General features: G+C 40.7%; 1 protein-coding gene across 1 annotated transcript in view; it reads right to left on the reverse strand.

Annotated features, from left to right (window-relative positions):
- Positions 1-23729, reverse strand: part of LOC111875687 (latrophilin Cirl) — a 1027517-nt gene that overhangs the window by 905841 nt on the left and 97947 nt on the right. Inside the window, exon 3 of the mRNA XM_033750172.1 lies at positions 8983-9030. The gene's annotated coding sequence lies outside the window, so the exon portion shown is untranslated. The remainder of the gene's footprint in view (positions 1-8982; positions 9031-23729) is intronic.

Below are 23729 nucleotides of genomic sequence, written 5' to 3' on the forward strand. Positions count from 1 at the left end.
CACATGGATAAGTGTGAAAGGAAGCAATCTTGGCCTATGTTAATCTAGACCTACTATCCTAGGTTTGGTATGGAGTGTCTGAAAACAACCATGACAAATTTCAGTCGTGGTTGGCAATATCTGGCCAAGTTTCAAGCCAAGGACCGCTGGAATATAAGAACGATGTGACGGCCGCCATACCGCAACGTTAGGTCCCCAGGTGGAGGTAAGTGTTCAACTTCAGACTTCGGCCGTCATATTCCTGTGCGAATCAAATCTCTTTATTGAACCCAATATAACAATAAAAGCGAATTCTATTAAAAATTTACACGTGCATGCATGAAATAAATACAAGCTTGTGGAACCGCTGTTTCTGTATGGTCCATTCATTTCTGTTTCTGTTTATTAGGTACGCTTTACACCTCAATTATTAACTAAAAATAGATTGAAATTGGCATTGTAGCAAAACATGACACAACTTGACACAAATATATAAACGGGTACAGAGAGCCAGGGTTACAGTTGGATAAATAATTTTGCATAAACAGTAAACATGCGAACGGGACCAGGAATTTTCGGAGGAGATCAAAATATTTCAGTAATAGTGGCAACCAAATAATTCTACAATAATGAGAAAATACAGTTGAACGGGAGTGTTATGAGAAATACAATAAAGATTTTGCACATTAGTCTGTTCAGCATGGTGCTAATGCAACACGGACTGTGTCACTCATTATGGTAAAATACAACAGCAAAATTACCACACTAATAAACAAAACGATTACATATTTTTAGCCTACTTTCCTTATTTTTAAAAAAGTAAATTAGGTCTATGAGATCACCTTGCTGTGTGTTTGTCTGTATGTGTTTCCTCCTAATCAACGTTTGAATTTCTGAACTGGTCCTTATGAAACTTGGTACGTGTATCATGGCACCTGAGCCCATCCCGACGGTGTAGTTGTAATTGCATTTGTTGTAGTTGTAATCGTATTTGCATTGTATTCCTTTTGTGTAGTGTGTCCTTTATTGTTTGTGTAGTTTTGTTTGAGTGTGGTGTGTTATTTTGTGTGCTATTTTTGTGTTGTGTCTTATTGTAGTACCACTGTCACGGGGTTAAAATAAATTATCAGTTTTAATATAATAATAATAATAATAATAAATATTATATTATTATACGTATATATAGTATTGTGGGGTGAACTAGTTAACACCGCTATAATATCTTAAACAGAACTGGCAAGTCATCCAAAGATGGAATGAGTTCACATGAATTAAAGAGCTACAAGGACACTAACTGAGCATCTATTTCTTCACTGGCACTGCAGACAAATGTGTTCCCAGACCTCTCGTTTCCATTTTTCNTATTCTTAACGACGAGAAAACTTCCCACTATCATAACAAGATAATAAGGGCGACCCTTTGAAGATCTTTGGTATGCCTATGTGCAAAATATAAATAAATATATTTATTGATTGGCTGTAAACTGCATTACTTGTTTCATCCTGGCTGTCCCACCTTCCCTTTAATTTTGCAGTTGCGACCGTGTTATGTAATCTGTTTTATCCAGTCTACTTATATAGTCTTCGTAGTATCGTCAAAAGTATATATAATGACACTGACATGACTTTACATCTAGCATGGAATATTTCAGTTACTCAGGTCCCTTCGTTTGCTCTCAGATGGAAAAATTGCAGCTACTTCAGACAATAAAGTCGAAACACAATAGTGTTATGATCAAACAACTTTGTAAGAAGCAAATTATCTTGTCATAATTAATGACATTCTTCGAAATTAGCATAAAAATTACCACTACTCAGCAATCAGTAACTAATGTAATAGGGTTCGATCCTGGGTCTGGTCAAGTGGGATTTGTGGTGGACAAAATGGCGCCGGGGCAGGTTTTCTCCGAGTACTTCGGTTTCCCCTGCCAATCTTCATTCCACCAACTGCTCCACAATCACCTTCACCTATTATCTGGGGCTGGTACAATAGACCAGAAGTGGCCGCAGTAAAAGGGACTTAGTCTCAACCCACTAGCAATAAAAAAAACTAAAGTAATAGGTTTGTATTAATGGAGCATCAGCCATAAGGCTTTCTTTTAAGTAAAATCGAAATCGAAAAGAATCAGATATCAGAACCCGTGGGTTAGACCCTGGTAATACCAAAACTCCCCACACGCACATACATACGTATCAACACACTTATGTGTATATATATATATATATATATATGAATATGTCACGTGTATGAGTGACTAAAGACGGTGTTTGAATCGGTAATTGGATTAATTGAACACTTGCAAATCGTGACTACAAGTAAATATAGCGCTATCGCTTATTCACAGACTCTACAATTCACTACAGCACGCACTATATCTTCTCAGTCTGCTGTGTCTTCAACAGTTGTCACAGTTGTCTAGTAATGGCTTCCACGGCAGACGTTCCTCTCATTCTCGGTTTCTGAAACAGCCACGTGTCTCGGGTACCAGCTTCTAACAGCAACAGCTCAAAAGGACTGAACCGCAGCAGTCCTCCAAATTGTTCCACTGAACTGCACTGCACTGCACTAATTAAACTGAACTCAATTGGTCGCGTGATGTACTCTAGAAGCGGACCGCATAGAAAACGCCGCCTCCCAACAGTATTTCCATTTCTGGCCTCGGGCTGCTGCCTAGCAACGGGTCTATATGCCCAAAAAAATATATAGGGACCTGAGTTTGTATTTTCGTTTTCGGAAAGAAAACAGGATGAGAACGGTTCCTGAGCTCTATCCCCCCGCCCGAAGTAGACCCACCAGAATTCCTTCTGTTGCTAATTTCGTAATGAATTCCCCTTCCCCCCGCCCTCATTCCTTATGTGGTTCCTAGGTACTCGAATTTAAATATTTCCGGGGATTTTCTTGTTATTTACATTATTCTTAATTAATTTATTAACTTATCATGGGGGGCACGCAGTAGCGCAGTTGGTTGAGGCACTATGCTACAAGCCTGATGGTCGCGGGTTCAAGTCCCGATGGGGTCATTCGATTTTTTTTCAACTGACCTAATCCTTCCAGCCGCACTATGACCCTGGGGTCGACGACTTAGCCTCTAACAGAAATGAGTACCAGGCATTAATTAAATAACTTTCCTGTGGAGTAAAGCTAGGCCGGGCCGGTCACGTTAGCCGAGCGGTCTAAGGCATGCACTGTCTTCGCTCGCTCAGAAGCCGGGATCGTGGGTTCGGATCTGTTTCCTGTGAGGTACGAACTGAATTCTTATATATTATTCTTATACACTGCCGGTCACGGTAGCCGAGCGGTCTAAGGCATGCACTGTCTTCCCTCGCTCGGAAGCCGGGATCGTGGGCTGGAATCGCACTCAGGGCATGGATGTTTGTCTGCATTTTTCTGTGTTTGTGTACAGGTAGAGGCCTTGCGACGAGCTGATCACCCGTCCAAGGAGTCCTACCGTATGTCTAAGAATAGACTCTAAGATCTAGTAAACCGAAGTGAAACGGGGAGTTTCATGGAGGTAGGCTTAGGCCCAAATGAGGGCTGTAGCGCCAATGAAAAAAAGAGCGGCCGGAGCGTAAGGCTGACAACGTTACCGCCATCTGTTAGCCGATTGTCTAGATAATGTGGGAGCCTCAATATCTCACAACCCTATGGGCCTTCACGGCCTGTTACAAGGATAGCTTTACTTACTTTTCTTTATCATGATCATTATTGTCAGTAGTTGCCACCTTACCTTTCTCCTATTAAACGTTTACGTCATATTAGGCCACCTTCAGTGCTTGGTTAAACATGTATGTATGTTTTACCATTGAAAAGGCAAAATCTTGCATAAGTTTTTATAATAATTGAAATTATAAAATTGATGCTGTTTTATAAACTTTAAATGACTGAAATTTATACTGTCAACATAATAATTTTCATCAGTGTTTTACATTTTATTTCAGTTTCTTTCTCTAATGTTTTGCTTTCGTCGTGAGTTAGGACCTAATTTAGGCCGCGCCATAGCTCAAGCGCTTAGTCGCTGGCTTCCCATCGCGGAGGCCCGGGTTCGATCCCCTGGTCTGGTCAAGTTGGATTTGTGATGGGCAAAGTGGCGCTGGGGCAGGTTTTCTCCGAGTACTTTGTTTTCCTCTGCCAATCTTCATTCCACCAATTGCTCCACAATCACCCTCACCTATCATCTGGGGCTGGTACAATAGGCCAGAGGTGGCCACAGTACAAGGGACTTAGTCCCACCCCACTAGCAATAAAAGAAAATAGGACCTAATTTTAAGATAAATTCTAGGAAGCTACAATGATCTAGGCATGTCGGAATGATGAGAAATGCATACAAAATTTTAGAGGGGAAAGTCTTGCAAAACAATTAGATGGAAAATCAAGGAGGAGGTAGGCAGTAAAATTGGTCTTAAGCGGCCTCCGTAGTCTAGGGGTAACGTTCCAACTTCATGACTCAAGGTACGCCGGTTCAAGCCCGGCGGAGGTCGTGGAATTTTTAAGGGCGGAAAAATTCAGGGAACGTGTCCTCCGGGAGAGACTTTAAGCCGTGGGTCCCGTGTCGTAGATTTACGGCACGTAAAAGATCCTCATGTCTCTAGGAGACCCCTGAGCGAAATAAGGCAACAATTTCCCGCCCAAGTAGTTTCCAACGCCTCTGGTAGATGGGGGAAATATCAGGTACCGACGGCCGACCTCGTTGGCTGAACGGGGCTGATAGCACGCACCAGTACCGGTAGGGTATGGGGACAGTAGAAATTAAAGGGGGACGCACAATGGACCAATAACTGGTCTAAGTGCATGGGGAAACCCACCCCCTCTAATAATACAATAATAATAATAACAAAAATATTGGTCTTAAGGAAATGGACCATGGGGACAAACGGCGCACAGAGCTAAGTCAGAATCGTGTTCAGTGAAGACTTTGGTATTCACAGTGCTGAAACATTGGAATATGCTACTATATTGTAAGCGTTTTCTAGTTAATAACAATATATATAGACCTACAGAGATTTCTTATTTAACGACGTATTATCTATTGCTTCAGATATGTAACTTCGAATGATCCACTTTAAATTAACATCCCAGGGTCTGGATGAAAGAAACCACGAAAATCTCAGCCTGTAGAGGAAATGCAATTGCACAATTTCGAATGAAGGAATATATATATATATATATATATATATATATATATATAAACAGAGCCAGGATAGCTCAATCAGTATACCTACAGGCTGGATGGCTAAGGTTCTGTTCCCAATTCTCCTCCATAATATCCAGACCAGTTCTAGGGCCCACCCAGCCTACTATACAATNGAAGACATTGTGCAGTAGTGATTTGTTAAGCGTGTAGATCAGTGAGAACGTTAACTACCGGTAGTTACGAGTTATAAGGGCGGCCGCACACCACCTACATCAAGTCAAGCATCAAGTCCTGAGAAAAAGGAGGCAGTCTTGCTTCATTCGTGATTCAGACTCTAGTCCGCACACCGAAGTACCACGTTTCTGCATTTTATCACATCTCCTCTAGTTGATGTCTTGATGTCAGCTCTTCACTCATGCCGATAACGTACACTGGTGCTGTTCCTTGATTACTGATGTCTGAGTCTTGACGCACAGAAAAGGAACATGCCGAGTCTTGCTGCACGTGTCTGCAGCATGAAGCTGGCGTAAGCATCGTGACTCAGACTGGTATGCGGCGGTTTTCATAATCTCATTCTTTATCAACTGTGCTTCTTTCTTTGCGTCATGTCGAAGACATCGTGTCTTGAGTGTTACATGTCGGTGTGCGGCCTACCTAAGCGTTCAATGAATTCAATTACCAATCCCAACCCCATGTCTAGTTACTAACACATCGCCCTGCATCCGAGGAAGTGAAATCTTGCACTGCTACTGTGTTTAGATTGCAGCATCATTTTCGGTTCTCTGATACGTGTCATTTCTGAACGGATGGCTATACTCGTAGAGGCAAGGTTTTGTAAAACTGTGCCACAACATGAGCTCACTGTATGATGTAAGATTTGAGGTTTTCACGGCGGTGACTATGAAGAAAGCAGTCTTCTGGTATGTGGCACCGTGTAGATGTGGTGTTAACCGACGTTTCGGAGGAACGTATCGCCTCCATCTTCAGGGTAGAAGGAAAAATAAGGAAATCCGCAAGCGAAGAGACCGTGAGAACCGGTTCTCACGGTGCCCAGAATACTTCTTTCTTCACTGTAAGATGTCCAACATTTTCCACAGATACTGCAGACTCTCACATTCCTAAAGCCGTCATTGAATGAAGCACTGAGACTAGGACATGATAGGAAAACATTTCCTTCTAAAGTCTATGTTGCTCTGGCAACTGTAGGTTCGTGTTAAAAAGATCACTCGATATGAAATCGACAAAATGACACTGCTTCGCTGGCATGTCAGGCAGAATACGGTTTTAATTCTGTAAAGTATTCTCTTTGATTTTTCTACAATAATGCTCTACGAATCCTTCAAAGGGAATTGTTTAATGTGCACAGGAAATCTGTTAAGCATGGCAAGATGTCTGAAAGCAGCATTAGTGTATATCAATATATCTTATTATGTATAATAGCAGTTTAAAAATTATATTGTAGCTTCTATGTATCTCCGGCATTGACGGTTTAAGCTGTAGGTAGGCAATTACTTTGTTTGGTGGGACGGTTGCCTAGCAACGCCTTTCCAAAGATATGAATGATCAGTGCAAGTCTCCTATTTGTAAGTAAAGGTAAATTAACTGTTCATAATCAACCCTTTAAATAACGAATTTCTTCTAAATAATATATAACAACTGAATTCGTACCTCATAGAAAATATTGCATCTCCGCAGAGAGTAGAAAAAATTACCGTCAGTCTCTAGAATCAATAGTTCAAAATAATGTGTTCCTTGCCTTTATAACGATAATAACTGTATTAGCGAGATTATTGTTGGTGAATCATAGAATTGTGAACATAATTTTAGGCCAAATCATATAATTTACTAGACCTATTACCTTAAACTGCATAATGAGAAGCTTCATAACTTGTACTCTTCTGCAAGTAATTAGAATAATCAAGTCAAGGAGAATGAAATGGGCAGGGCATGTAGCACGAATGGGGGAGACGAGGAATGCGGATAGGATATTAGTGGGAAAGCCAGTAAGTAGGTGGGTGAAGAATATTAAAATGGATCTTAGATGGATAAGATGGGATGGTATGGTTTGGGTTGATCTAGCTCAGGATAGGGACCAGTGAAAGGCTCTTGTGAACAGGGTAATGAACCTTTGGGTTCCATAAAATGCTGGGAAATTCTTGAGTAGCTGCAGAATTGGCGGCTCCTCCAGAAGGGCTCAACTCCATGAGTAAGACCTATCACCTTATAATATGATTTTGTCTCTTTGAAATATATACACTCATGGATATTTTAAAGGGCATCAGTGCAATGGAGGCATTCTGCAGGTTGTATCCCAGAAGGTAAATGCTGTGATTGTAATTTGGTAATGTTGCACAGCTCTCGAATTATGGCAGTGGCTGAAATAGACACATAAGGCAGTGGCTTACCTACAAACAAAGCTATTAATAGCACAATGAAGCAAGATAAAGTTAGGTCCTCTGTCCTGTTCCCATTTGTGAGAATTCGTTTTGAAAACAGAAGTGCACCGGCCAAGAACAAAGTCTATATACTATATGCAAACAATGAACACAAAAATATGGGTAAACATTCATGTACAAAGCGGAATAGAACTCGTGATCTTAGAGTTAAGAGGTTCCCATTTAGGCTATTTAAATAATTACGTTCTTGTCCACGCGAAAATACTGCAATGGCGGGAAGAAGCCTTTACCTGACGAGGGACAAGGGAGAGGAAATGCCATGTTAAACGAGCCTATGAAAAATTTATTCGAAACTGAGAACGTCTTAAAGGTTACTCAAAGGAGGGCTCTTAGCGCCTGTTTTCTTCCGCCTGCGTAAATGAGCTCGCGAGAATAGAACAACACAGCGCAATTCTCATGAGAATAGTAAAGAGATGCACCAACTAACTTCCTAGCTTCGTACGTAGGTAACCAATTAACTAAACAAGATACTGAGCAGCTAATTTATTAACTAGCTAACTAACTAGTTAACTAATTAAGTAGAGAGTTCTATTTGCCTAACCACATATGCACCCACTCACCTACCTACCTATTCCCGTTGCTCCCACTTGGAGCGTAGGGCATCCGTAAAACGCTTCGTTTATCTTCAGTTTCGTAATCTTAGTCGGTGGGACTCCTTTGACGGGGGATCAGCCAGTCTCAAGGCCGCCACATACACATAGAACATAAACAGAGAATAAACGCTTTGCTTTGAGTGGGATTCGCACCTACGATCCCAGTGTTCGACAATTTCTAACATGATGGCAAAAATGTGGAGGCGTATTCGCTTAAGCCGGGTATGAAAAATAAACGTTCAGAGTTTTCCTTTCCGATGACATAAACTGGATAAGTGTATGACAATTAGTTTCCGAGATATATATTTTTTTATTTTGTATACCTTTGATCCGGACACCTTATATATGAAAACAAGGAAAGTATTGTTATGTAAGTTATACAAGTTAAAGTCAAATTTCGAAAGCGCTGATACGCTTACTCGTGTGCTTAGGGTTCCGCTACCGTCTCCACTAATTTATGTTTCTAAGCTGTTCTACAGAAGTATAAAACCACACGAAACCTGTTCTTGCCACAAAAAATTTTAAGGTATTGTAATTCAGTTGCATTACGGCGAATCCGTATGATTGTAATAGAAAACAGCGAAATCTGAACTAAAACGGAGTATATGAAATATCTGGACCTTAAATACATCATCAAATCGATATACCATCACGTTCAATAAAATAAATTACAAGGACAAAAACTTAAGAATTTGTATAGACATGTGTAGCCCAAGCAATGGGAACTAATTTCGTTTAATATCTTCATTGTAACATCATATCAGTGTTCTGAATTTTTTTAAAGTTAGGTGTTTCAGATAATTCAATTTATAATGAGACTTACCATATGTACGCCTGTAATTTCTGCATATTTTCTCTCCAGTGATTCATTCTGAGAAAGGAAGAAAGAAATATGTTAATCATCCGTATGATGTGAAAAGAATGGTGTAATAACCAAGGTTAGAGGAATTGCTTTATCTTCTTTGTGCATTAAAAACCAGTAACGTAATTCATGAGTTTTCAATACTTGGTGTGGTGTCATCAGCCTGTATCAGCCATTACACTCTGAATTCTGATGCTTTCAGATGTCCGTTTCACATCATTTCAATTGTTTCAAGTTCATACAGCACAAAATGAATCCATTTTCTTCCTAGGACAGCCCATGTCTCGGCGTACATTTGAACCGAGTACCTCCCGTATACAAGTCCAGAGCGTTACGTCTAGACCAGTCTGTTCGGTGATATACCGATATAACAAAAGCAGTAACTTCAGGAAGAGATCGGAGATAACTGCTTAACGTCGTACATATTTCATGTACCTCAGACAATGGACAATGTCCGACATAAGGTTACGTCATCTCTTTACATACGCAGAACACTAATATTTGTTTTATCATTATTATTCCTTCTGCAACAGGATCTTTCATATGGTTCTTCCCTGAGATCTTTCAAACAGGAATCTGCATTGAATTTGATTTGTTTCATTTTGGTCCGTCCATTTGGTGCCTCTGAAGATGATCCAAATGGCTCGAAACATGTAAGGCTAGTGAATCATCAAGTGAGAAAACTGAAATAGTCACATTGGACGGACTTGTCTTTTGTAATTATAGGAATCTACATATTTCCTAGTGCCTTCATTCTTGCTACACGTCAGGCCCATCGCATTGTCTCCATGGAATATAGAATATTTCAGTAATATTGACAATAGTTACATCCAGACACAAACACATATGAAGAGTTCTATCTTCTAGGGTATAACGCTATGTAGCCCGTTGAAAGACAACCGAAGTTTCAGAGGAAAATGTCGGCCTCATCTTCAGGTCTGCTTGCTTCACGCTGATTTCTTGTTTGTCTTATTCGTCGATCCCGACGATAGAGGCGACATGTTCCTTCGAAACTTCGGTTGACATTTAAGGGACTACAAGGCGCTATATTGCAGAAGACAGAACTCATCGTAACCACCGCCGTGGGGCCGCGCCATAGCTCAAGCGGTTAGTCGCTGGCTTCCCACCGCGGCGGGCCGGGTTCGATCCCTGGTCTGGTCAAGTGGGATTTGTGGTGGACAAAGTGGCACTGGGGCGGGGTTTCTCCGAGTACTTCGGTTTCCCCTGCCAATCTTCATTCCACCAAATTCTCCATCATCATAATCACCCGGGGCAGGCTACAATAGGCCAATCAGTGGACTCCAACCCACACTAAGCGAATTAAAAAAAATTACCACCGCCGTGAGAACCTCAAATCATACAAACGCGTATCTTTGAAGACGGGTTTGTTTGTTTGTTTTTTTTTTTTTTGCTTAATATGGAGCAGTGCATTGATGTGAAAGTTCTCGGACTGTGTATTAACCCATTCAACGTCGTATCCTGCTCCCAGCGCTGTAGCAGCCGCGGGGTTGAAGAAACAGACAATCGCATTGAATTGAGTCTTGATAAGAAGCAGAAGCACAAGGAAAGATGATAAACAAAAAACAAGGAAGGAAACATTATAAATCGTGTGTCATCCTCTGGCAGGACCCTTACCATTTCACTCCGTCGTTAATAACACGAGAAAAGTAATCCATTTGCTGGAATCCAAGCAGAGAGAGGACTAGACTCCATTCTGATTCCTGAATGGATAACAATGAGGCATCGCATTTTTTCCCTCTCCTTCCTGTTTATATTAGTACTACTATATAGGACTAAGGAAGCATAGATAATAGCAGTAGAGAACATTTTTCAAGTAGAAAACGCACCTAACAAGACAAAGTCAACAACAAAATACATGTAACGCTCGCAGATTAGTGTCTTCTTAACAAAATTATTGTCTTCCTTAAGCTGAAACATGAAGGTCTACACTGCAGATGCTTTAGCACTTTAAAGAACGAATCTATCATCATTTATCACTGGGTGTGATTTAGTAATATTAAAGAGAAAATGCTTTCCCTTCTAAAATACAGGATTGCCATACGAGCTTCAACAAAATCTGAAATTTGAGTTCCTAGCTGCAACCCTTAAGCTTCCTAATATCCATCGTCTGGCAGCCTAGTTTAATCGTAGCAGTTTGTTTCTTTAGTTAAGGCATTATCGAGTGATTTTTTAAAAAAAGTTTTCCATTTGAATTGAAATTTTCACGGACAGGATTGTTCAAATTGTTTTTTTCTGGATTATGACACCGTACACTCCTGCAGGAGGATCCCGATGTTTCGGAGGAACATGTTGCCTCCACCCTGCCTGTTGAAATGTGCAGCTTGGTTAGATTAACGAAGGTGAATAAGGGTTCTCATAAAATCGAAGAATAGTGAATAATATTCCAAAACCATATTTACAAATTCACGTAACTTGGAGTGTCCTACAAATGTCCTAATACACATATCGAGCTGATTTACCTACTTCGTCTCATTTCACGTACGAAGGTAATGACGGAACATTCATTCCTGAAATGTTATAATAGTAATAGTAATATAAACGAAAATTATAAATAAGTTAACTGACTGTGCAAGAATCAGAACATAAAGGGAAGCTGAAATAAATGAAATACTAGCATCATAAAATAATATTCAATAAAGAAATTTGGTAGGTAGCTTTTCTAATTTATCTTTTCTAGTAATTTCTCTTTTCAGTTCGATAAAGTTCAGGGAACAGCAGTTCAACGATAAAGTAGAGACAGCCGTTGATTTGTAAAAACAAACTGCACTCTCATCCGAAAGTGGGTGCGGGAAAATAGTAGATTAGGCACATTTTGGGAATTTACATTTTTATAAATGCCGATCACAGATGCCGCGCGGTCTAAGGCATGAACTATCTTCTCTCGCTCGAACGCTGGGATCCTGATTTCGAACCCCACTCAAGACATAGATGTCTCTGTGTGTGTGCGTTTATTCTGTATTTAGGTAGGGGCCTTGCGACGGGCTGATCACGCGTCCAAGGGGCCCAACCTTCTGTGTAATAAAGAGCACGAAACTGAAGAAGATACGAAGGCCCATCAAAAGGCTGGAGTGCCATTGTTGATTGAAGTAATGAAAATATTTTTATAAATAATAGTTAATCAAGCGACTATTAACTTTTCAAACATTCTGCTCCAATTTTGTGTCTTTTTGGAAAAAGAAAGAATTTGGCACTAGAGTTACCTTAAGGGGAAAATGATAACTCTTGGAAGCGTTGTAGAAATTGCTCGAGTATTCTTCTCCGCTTTCTCGTTAATTTAATTATAGGCTGCTTTGCTTCGTTAGTTGGTGCTCGATTAATCTGCAGAAATTATGATATTATTTTCTGGGCTAAAAGAACAAAAAAGGCTAACAATATATTCAAAATTTCCTTCAGTATTATGATAGTGTTAATTTGTGTTTACAATATAACGTCTATTGATTCATCCTACACCAGCAACTCTCCAATCCGTTCAACCGTTGTTTCATATACACAAATTTCGATTTCTTTTCGAAACAAGGAACCTGAATTTCCACAGATTTTTTTGGGACTAATGGGCTATGCTTCGGTTCTCAACATCTGGCTTGAAACTCGCCGATAAAGTGTGTTTCATAATTATGATGGATTCGAGAACAATTACTTAAATTTTCTTATCGATTTCCTATGACCATGACAAAGAATTTAAAGACTGCAACCTTCTGGAGAGTGAAGATAAAATAAAGTGGTAGGTGGTGCCGGCGTCACGGAGGAACCCTCTGCCTCCATCTGGCACCTCTCCCGCTACATTTATTCTCACATCGGTTAATTCAAAATTTAGGACCTTAAAAATCGTTAAGACGAGCAACTTTGAAACTGAATTTAATATTTTCTGTCTTCTAAGTGTTTATGTCGTGTACTTTGGCGGAAAAATGGAAATCTCGCCTCCCTTTTGCTTCTGTAAAAAATGGGACATTTTCTTTTCTCTTAGCATACATTATTTAATCCTCGTCTTTCTTTCTACTTTGAAGGAAAGAAAAAGACATTACAATCTTGGCTTCTGCCATCACTACAGGCCTTAATCGCCTTATTCTTCTTGTCTTCTGCTCTTACTTTTGAGTCTCCCTTGAGACCCAGTAATCTACAGAAGATTTATACCACCGTTACTTATTACTTGCGAAATTGCATTGTTCATATCCGCGTATTTTCAACATAAACGTCTTTGTTAAACTACACATGGAAACAAGAGACTGTACATTTTTGTAAAGTTACATAATTCTGAAAGTAACACATCATCCGCCGGTCACGGTAGCCGAGCCGTCTAAGACATGCACTGTCTTCGCTCGCTCGGAAGCCCGGATCGTGGGTTCGAATCCCACTCAGGGCATGGATGTTTGTGTGCGTTTTTCTGTGTTTGTCTGTGTTTGTCTACAGGTAGAGGCCTTGCGACGAGCTGATCACTCGCCCAAGGAGTCCTACTGTATGTGTAAGATCTAGAAAAACCTAAGTGAACGGAGTTCATGGAGGTAGGCCCACTGGCGCTGTAGTGCTAAGGGGGGGGGGACACATCATCCAGACTGCCTCTGTGGTTTAGTGGTCAGAGTTCCTGGCTACAGATCAGAGGCCCCAGGATGCATTCCCGGCGCTACCAGATTTTCTGATAAGTAGTGGATCTGGAATGGGGTCCACTCAGCCTCGTGATGATAACTGATGAGCTATTTCAAGGATCCGGTCTAGAAAACCGAGAGTAACGGCCATAAGGACTTGTTGCGCTGACCACGCGACACAATATATCCGCTAAAGTTGGCACTAACTTCGCCTACAAGCGACGGTCGTTCGGTCCGTATAGTTCGCTTGCGGACTAAAACCACGGAGTTTGTTTGAACATATCATCCTTCAAGTAATTTTCAGGCACATATTTATAAAATATTGTTTGTAATTGCTAAACGGATGGAAATGAATCAAGTCAAGTTTCAAAACGTTTCTCTTCTGAAGTCTCTGTATACAGCACACACCGATAAGGATATTTCCGGAAGTTCTAATCGAGAAATATGGATTTCATCAGTTTTACATTGTGCTAAATTAAACTTACATACTCTAAATAATTTACTAACTACCTGTCATGTAGAATATAGAGACATGAAAGAGTATATGGCCTATTAGCACCTGTTGGGATCAAGAATTTTCTCTTCTCCACGTCGTTCAGACAGGCTCTGGGGCCCACCTTGCCTCCTATCCAATGGGTACCTGGGCCTCTTACTAGGGGGTAAAAAGGCTGTGGCGTGAAGCTGACCATTCAATTGCAACTAGTACCGAGGTAAAGAATATGTGGATCTATACATCTACTCTCCATACACCTTCATGGCCTAGTGCTTAATTAGTTAAGCATAGAGAAAACTTTGAGCTTTTACAGAAGTTTCTGTGCTAGACTTTGCTTAAATTTTCAGAGTAGGAATAGAGAATCTGTTCGCAGCTGAGTCGACATTTTCATAGCGGTTAAGACCAAATACTCAGCTGGTCCCCTCGCTCATCTGTACCAGGCATGGATGGTAAGCATAAAGTGAGAACGGAGTCTCGTCGTTGGCAGTTTATTCAACGATGTTACGTCAGCTACAAGTTAAGTGGACGATCGTGCGTGGTGAGTAGGAAATAAATGGAACTGTGATACATGTTTAAATTACTAAGTCAGGGGAGTTTGTAATCCGTCTGAGATTCCAACCTCATGCCTTTGGAATGCAAGTTATTCTGTTATTACATCTGCAGAGTGCAGACTACTCCACTGCACATTGGAAAATCCTTACACCTCTAATTCCAGGTTTTCACGAGCGTATTTTTGACGCGATTGAAATTACTTTACTTTACTTTACTTTAACTTTTACTTTTACCTTTGCTTTAGTTTACTTTGCTTTACTTTACGTTTGGGTTGAAGTGGGACAGTTTCTTTGCAAGCATATATTTTGTAAAGTTTATACAAGATCTGTTTCGGTGTGTAGTGTTCTAAGCGTACGTAGCAGCAGAGGAGCAGAAAAAGACGAATTTTATTAGGATAACTGAGAATGATGGATTGGAAGGGCTGTGGGAAGAAGCGATCATGAGATGTGTTAAAATATTATATAACATGTAGCTGAATAAATTAAGGAAAACCTATAACCTTTTTCAAAATTTTCAGATTCGGGCCAAAAATCGAATCCGGGACCATCCGCATAGAAGCAGGAGTTTTAACAGTCTCAGAGGTGTTCAGCCATTAGTTGGATATTTCCCAGACTTAAGGGTCTATCCAGATGGTCTAGAACACGAAACAGTTGTGGTCACTGGGCGCTAGAATTTCAACCAGCACAAGCTCTAACTTCCGTATTGGAAGAAGGAGGTTCATTTCCTGCTAAAAAGTGTTAGACACTCACAACTGTGTCAGAAGTGTCTCCAGGGCCCAGTTCTGGATAATGGAGAGTCTTCCCAGGAGAGAAAACCGCAACGCAGTGCTGAAATTGTGGAAGGTAACTTGCGTTTCTACTCAACTTGCGTGTCGGTTTGTTGTGTAACGTGTCATCCACGTATAAGCTGACAACAACAGAACCTGCAAACTGTGTTGCTTATAATAAACCCAGTGTTCTTATTCCGGACAAGAATGGGATGAAGGGCTGTGCAGTCAAAGTTGGAAGTGCCATTAAAAGAAACTTGAAAGAACAGAGAGAGAGCAGGGGTGTCTCTCTCACACAAACAAAGGCAACCCAGAACCTGGGAAGGCTGAAACAGTGTTAGTGCTATGAGCCACAGGTATTCTGCCATTTTGTTTACTCTTGATTTAAATTGGGATCTCATACATGAAATAATAATAATAAAATAGTTTGCTTTTGTGAACTCGTCAACTTTCAACGTCATTACCATATCCAGGACGAGGCGCCCCGTCTTAAAGATTTAGAAAAGTATTAATATTTAACCGTTATTTAATACATATTTCTTAATATTTAATCGATATATATATATACCGAGCACGGCAGCCGAGCGGTCTAAGGCATGCACATTCTTCGCTCGCTCGGAAGCCGGGATCGTAGGTTCGAATCCCATTCAGGACATGGATTTTTAGTGTGTGTGTGTGTGTGTTTGTGTACGACGAGCTGGTGGTTTCATGCACTAATTTTAAATGCCAGAGCATTGGCCCGTGTTGAGTTAAGCGAGTGTGCATGATTACAAATTTTTTAATCAATGAATCGTAAGATTGAAACCTACTACGATATATGTTTGTTAACAAGAAATTCTGGGAAGAACTAAACGCCTGTTTTCCTTGATACGTCCATGATGTGTATGTATTGACCGTCTTCTAGTGCATACAATCGCACTTGTCACTTCACTACATGATTCGGCATCACTGTGCCATCCTCAGGTGTGTGTTGATACAACATGAACCGTATAAAAAAAGACAGGACCAACAAATATTATGTTTCCTATATATTTGCTGCCGTGGTAACTACTTTTACTTAGCCGTTGCCTAGCAACGGTAGGGGTATACACGTATAGAGAGACAGACTGATGGGAGGATTTATGAAGTACGCCGTCGAGATGGGCTCAGGTGTCATGATATGCGTACATAGCAAGTTTTATAAAGATTGGTTCAGCCATTCAGAAGTTGATAGGGGGTAAATAGAGGAAAACACAGCTTGGTGATCGCATAAGCCCATTTTCATTTTTTCAAAATAAGGAAAGTAGGCTAGGATGCTCATATTCTTACGATCCAGAAGGACGCAAATATCGAAAGAAAATACTGGCTCCCATATCAAAAGAGTAAATTTTATTTTACCGGTTAAAGCTGAAACCCCTTATGATATTGTGACAAGCTGCTGGTTGGTCAAACTTCTCACACTTCAGGGACAAAGATAACCGAAAATGTAACATTGGTGAAATGTTAATAATCGTGAACAAAGCAGAAGAAAAATCTTCTTAACTTCAATCACCATAAGTAACACAAAAGGTACGTGGCAACTATGCTACAAGCCGGAAGGTCGCGGGTTCGATTTCCGTTGAGTTCATTGGACATTTTCAATTTACCTAATCCTTCCAGCCGCACTATGGCCCTGGGGTCGACTCAGCCTCTAACAGAAATGAGTACGAGGAAACTTCCTAGAGGGTAAAGGGCGGCGGGCGCATAAGGCTGACAACCTCACCGCCATCTGTGAGCAGATTGTCTAAAAGTGGTAGAAGCCTCAATCTCTCACAACCTTATGGGCCTTCACGGCCTGTTACAGGGATAACTTTACCTTATAAGTAACACAAGGACTCACCTAGGTCTAAAGCTGGGCCCTCATATTGATAATCGATCTTCTGACTTCTGAGTTATGCCACAGGTTCGAATTGAACGAAAATGGAGACCCTTGTAAACTGAATAACTGTGTAAATAATGTTATATTTTAGCGTCCTGTTGCACTGATTTAAGTCCATGATTTATTTTATCCGTCTTCTAGTGCATACATTTATTTATCCCCTCTTTTCACTCTCACTACATGTTTCGGCACCAATGTGCCATCTTCAGGTGCTGATCCAANACAGCGACTTTCAAATGGGCGTATCAAAAATCAAACGGACACCTGCAAAGACGGTTATTCTGTTACGGGTTTTCTGCCAGACGGTCGGATGGCCTGGATTTACACGCCGTTTATGCTGCTGCGTTCTGAAGCTGAGAGCGCCATTACGAAGCCTCGTTGCCAGCCCAAGAGATGGATGTCTCAGTCGCTCAGATCCTGCAATCATCATTTGTAATATCTTCCGTCTTGTAGGGGCTACAAGAGGAAGCTCTTGCGAGTTTTATATGCAAACAAGTTAACTAAATGAAGGCACAGTGGAAATGTCGTCTATGTCCTGTCCACGTACGCGTATTTCATCTCGAAACTACTGGGTACCTTATGGCGAAAATTGCCATCGATTAATATTCGCAGGAAAATGTGGTTTAGAGATTTAATGTTCAGCCCAAACTGAGCTACGTTATGGCTCTCAGAAGCGATTCCTCATACAAAACAATTGATATACGGCATACGACCTGAGTAAAATCTGTGTTGGAAATATATTTTTCGATGTTTATTATGTAAATTTTTCTGGAAATGTGTAAATAAATGAAGAATTACTTGTGATCTAAACGTCTGTGACGATGGCACATTAATACAAATATTATGTTCATGGACGACCGTCTCTGTGATCCAGTGATCAGAGTTCCTGGCTACAGATCCAGAGCTCCAGGGTTCCAGGGTTCGATTCGCGGCGCTACTAGATTTTCTGAGAAGTAGTGGGTCTGGAACGGGGTTCACTCAGCCTCATGAGGATAATTGAGGAGCTATTTCAAGGAAATAGTGGATCCGGTTTAGAAAACCGAAATTAATAGCCGTGGGGATTAATTGCGCTGACCACGTGACATCCTCTATCCGCTAAGTTGGTACTAATTTTACTGACAAACGGCTGTCGTTCGGTCGGTATGGTTCGTTTGCTGACTCGAGCCACGGAGTTTGTGTCTTTTGTTATGTTTATGAACATTATCCATTGTCCTGCTTTTATTTAAAACAATGTGTTTCGGAGACTGGATTTTGTTTCCGTTTTCAGGTAAAATGTACTAAGTTGGGCCCACTCGACGAAGCTGGTCCGGAGACAGGATTTAGCTTCATTGATTGGGCCCAACTGAGTAGGTTTTACATGAAGATGGAGACAGAATCCAGTCTCCAAAATGTTGTGTTTTAAATGAAAACAGGACGATGGATAATGTCTAAAATCACTATACTTATATGGAAAAATTTCTTGTTTATAATCACAGCATCGAAAAGATTAAATGTCTAATTAATCGGCTGTATTTTCGTTATGAATTAAATGTTCATTTTGACAAAGACTATTCGTTAATTAACCTACACATTTTTTTGTGTGCAAAAGTGTTAAACTTTTCGAATTCTTGAAATTCAGAAGAAGTTCTAACACATTTACACTAAAATTTGTGACTGTACTGGAAACTGATAAACTGATTTTGAGTATGAATCAGGAAGTCATTTGGAACTAAAGGTCACTAACAATGCATGTCTGGAAACTTACTAATTATGTTCAAAAGTATTGCGGCAGCGTAGTTGGTTGAGGCACTATGCTACAACCCGGAAGGTCGCGGGTTCAAGTCCTGATGAGGTCATTGGATTTTTTTTTTCAATTTACCTAATGCTTCCAGCCGCACTATGGCCCTGGGGTCGACTCAGCCTCTTAACAGAAATGAGTACCAGAAATTTTCCTGGAGGGCGAAGAGCGGTCGGGAAGTAAAGGCCGACAAACTTACCGCCACCTGTGAGCCGATTACGAGAAAATTTGGGAGCCTCGACGTCTCACAATCCTGTGGGCCTTCACGGCCTGTTACAAGGATAGCTTTACTTTTTTACCTTTTACTGAAATTGTGATTCAGATATTTAAGGTTTCGAAGGCTCCTGTGTGGAAATCAATGCATAGGATTGAGATATCAGATGTGTGTTTATTCTGAAGGCAGGCCGGACGGCCGGCAGACTTCATAATTATAGCATCACAGCATCGGCAGACGAATGTAATGCATGACATTTCCTTTCTTTTGATTCACCCGACAATCATTGTAAATTATAATTATTTTCATCCTGCAATAAAACAATTTCCAGTCTTCCAACAACAACAACAACAACAACAACATTCCCTTCGTTTTATTTGTTTCTGTTTCTTTCATCGAGTCATTTCAAACCTAGGACAATAGGCAGCTGACTTCACAGGACAAACCCTAAAAATTATTGAGGTGCTTTGAACTCAGATATGCAGTTTCGTCACGTACTTTCTGCACCCTCTTGGGTGACAGGCATTGTGGGCTCCATCATCATCGTCATGTTACCGCGTGTTTTCGAAATGCGTCACCTGCTTATTAACCTCAACCGGCGACTGCAGAAGACAAAGGAAAAACGCACATCGTCTAACCCAACATCATCACGAAATGTGCCATTGTATCACGGGGGGGGGGAGTATCCCTGGGTCGATTCATACAATGTTGTTTCAGCTTCCAGATAGTGTTCTGGAACGCCATTAGAGTAGTACGTAGAGCAGTTAAACGTAAATCTATTCTTCTGCCTAACCACAACAAACGAATGCATGTAGGTGACACGGTGGTAGAGCTCCACGTGTTATTAACCCGGCACAATACTTGATAGGTATAGACGTGCACAAAGCATTTGGTGCAACAAACGCAATTCCTACGTCACAATGTGTAGACAGCTGTAACAAAGGTACTGTACTAAGAAATTTTTGTTGCTAACCGCCAGTCACTGGTGCATAATAGTACGAAGCAATTAAACTGTGTCACTGTATGTGTGCTCTTGTGCTTTACTGATGTTCGGGCTGTATCTTGCTCTGATGTAAGGCACTGAGAACATCGTTAATTTGGCTGCAAATAAATAGATAACATAGGCGCATGCGCGCACACATGCACCCAGAATGTATGCATAGGTCCAGAAATGTTTCCCGTCTCACTTGAAAGCTTGATTATATTCAAAGACACCTACCATTCCTTTCTTCTGGGTGCCGTGACTTTATTTTTTTTCCTTGGCACTGCAGCCCCAGTGGGCCTAGGCCTACCTCCATGAACTTCTCCGTTCACTTCGGTTTTTCTAGATTTTACACATCCGGTAGGACTCCTTGGGCGGGTGATCAGCTCGTCGCAAGGCCTCTACCTGTACACAAACACAGAAAAACGCACACAAACATCCATGCCCTGAGTGGGATTCGAACCCATGATCCCGGTTTCCAAGCGAGCGAAGACAATACATGCCTTAGACCGCTGGGCTACCGTGACCGGCACCGTGACTTATACCTCCAGATATTTTCTTCGATCTTACTGGATTAAAAAAATTCATTATTGAAATTATGCCACTAGCATGTTGTGAAGAATATGACCATTTTCTAGGCAACGGCTCGGTAAACACCATCTGAAAGACGGGATAGTAACAGTTTCCTGTTGTATGAAAGCTGAACATCTGTAGACTGGATGAGCAACTGCAGACTTTCCAAGAAGAGTTCTGTACCAGTTCATACGTTATTTCAGCTGGAGACCATGATCAGTGTTGGCAGAGGTGGGAAGATCAGGACGGAGGAACAGTGATCCACTCCATTTGAAGCCATTATCCTGGAACTTGTCTAGATAAACTCAGAGAACATCCTGACGGCTAGTAACCCGTAGGGGACGCGGACAACTCCCGAATACAAAGCTAAATCCTTACGTTTATCAGCCTCTAACTTAATAATTTCTTACCCAGTCTTCCTCAACAAACGAATCAAGCACTAAATTTTTTGTTATTTTTATCATCCTCCCCAAGGCAATTTCGGCACAGTGTCCTCAAGCAGGACGTGATGGTCTCCTTCCGAGTCCTCACCAATTCTCTATTCATGATCATCTCTCCATCTGATTCAACGCTGTAGGCCTTATACTACGCAGTAGCCAAACCGTCAATAAACAATCGAAGTCACATTCCTTCCTATGAGACAAAACTAAACTCGACTTATCCGTAAGGATGTAGTGAAATCAGTTGTTATTATTCTGATGCTACTGCGAGGATTTACATAAACAGGATATGCAGCAGAGGTCAATACAAGAATCACAGGGCTAATTAACATACAAATTGCTTCGGATGACAATTGCAGCAACACAGGGATATCAAATTAGGTGCTAAGGATGAGTTGTGTTGTCTTTTCTGATGGGACTTGGCGAGTGTTTCAAGAACACAAGAGATAGGACTTAAGCTGTTTTCATACATTTCACACAGATTATTTTAAGTCGGGCACCTTATTTTATATCTTTATATCCTTCATTCGGCAAACCGGGCAAGTATCACACAGGGTATAAACAGTTGAAAAGGTGTTTTGTAGATCTTCATCACTTTAGGAAGTACACAACAGGAGAGTTTTCCTTAAATACATAATAATAATTAAATTAAATTAAATTCTTTATTATTTATGTGTTATCCAACAGCCACAAGGCCAATTACAGACACAGCACAATGTAGATAAAAGTAGTTACATACTGAACGAATACAACATAAAGTCAAAGACTAACTAATGGTAAGCACTGGAGGAAAAATTCATTAATGCATATAAGAAAAAAAAAATAATAATAATTCAATTCGTGTTTATTTACGTGCAGACTTAACAGCACGGTGGCCAATTACATAGCTAGCACGAGTAATAACAACAATAATAATAATAATAATAATAATAATAATAATAATAATAATAATAATAATAATAAGCATTTATTCAGATTTTATTTGTCACAATTTCTTTATGAACTTTATAAATAATCTGCTAGGCTGGGGCCACACGAGCGCACAAAATTCGTTCGTTGTAACGAACGTCGTGACGTCCGTTGTAGAAATAAACAAGAGGGGCGAATGTTACGCTTTCTTCTGGCTCCATTGCAGACAAAAAACTACGCACCGCATTCTGCAACTGTGTGGTGTCCTCAGCAACGTCCGTCATGAAGTACGTTCGTTACAACAGAGGCATTTTGTGCGCTCGTGTGGCCCCAGCTTTAGTGTCCTTCACTGATATTTCTATTATGGGGTATTATGACTTATTACATAATATATATCTGAACTGAGTTTAATCAGTCAAATAAAACTACAGTGAAGCTAAACAAGAATTTGTATGATTTGAGGTTATCACACCAGTGGTTAAGAAGAATATCTTCTGGGATATAACACCATGTAGTCCGATGAAAGTAAATCCATGTTTCGGAGGAACATGTCGCCTCCATCTTCAGGGCCGAAGAGTAGGCCAAGCAAGAAAACCAATATGAAGCAGGTAGCAAGAAATGTTTCTTCATCCTGGTATCTTGCTTGCCCTAGTCTTAGCCTTGAAAAGATACGCGATATATTTCTTCGAAACGACTGTTGACTTTTACCGAACTACATCGCGTTATATCCCAGAGAACAGAGCTCTTCAGACGGAAGTTGATAGCATTTCTCATGCTAGAGGATTGCATTCTGTTCCTACCAGAAGCTTCCCGCAGCGAAATGTTGGGGGAAAAAGAAGAAGAAGAATTAATACAAATATAATATTTCAGAATTTTTTCTTATTTCTCATCCGGTGGCCTCCATAAATATATAATAATTAACCTCCTCCGTACGAAATTCCGTTTGATGAAGATTTCAATGGAAGAAGACAAGCTGAGCTCCACTGAAGAGGAAACACAGAACGAGCGGTATTGGTTTAACTTTGGCCTGTCATTAATTAATTAAGCACCACATCATGAAGACGTACGGGGGAGTAGAGATATAACTCCACCATTATTTACCTCGGCACCAAATGGAGGTGAGTGATTAGATTCACGCCTCTGCTGCTTTGCCCCTGAGGAGGCAGCCCCTGGTACCCTTTGAAGAGGAAAGTCTCTTACCCTTGACAGGAACTGAACTCCGGCTGTCCAGTTCGTAGCCCATCGCTGTACCAACTGAGCTACCCAGGCTCTTTCATTATAGAAATTTTAAGTTTATAAGTTGTCCCTATGCTTAACTAATTAACCACTACGCCATGAAGGCGTATGGGGGAGTGGATGTACAGATCCATACATTCTTGACCTCGGCACTAGTTTACCCACAAGGAAAGAGCCCTAGATATCCATTGGATACGTGGCTGAGTGAACCCCAGAGCCGGTGACGTGAAGAGCCGTGAAGAGAAAATTCTTGACCTTAGCGGGACTC

Source organism: Cryptotermes secundus, unplaced genomic scaffold (assembly GCF_002891405.2).
Source record: "Cryptotermes secundus unplaced genomic scaffold, Csec_1.0 scaffold388, whole genome shotgun sequence".
Lineage (NCBI taxonomy): Eukaryota > Metazoa > Arthropoda > Insecta > Blattodea > Kalotermitidae > Cryptotermes > Cryptotermes secundus.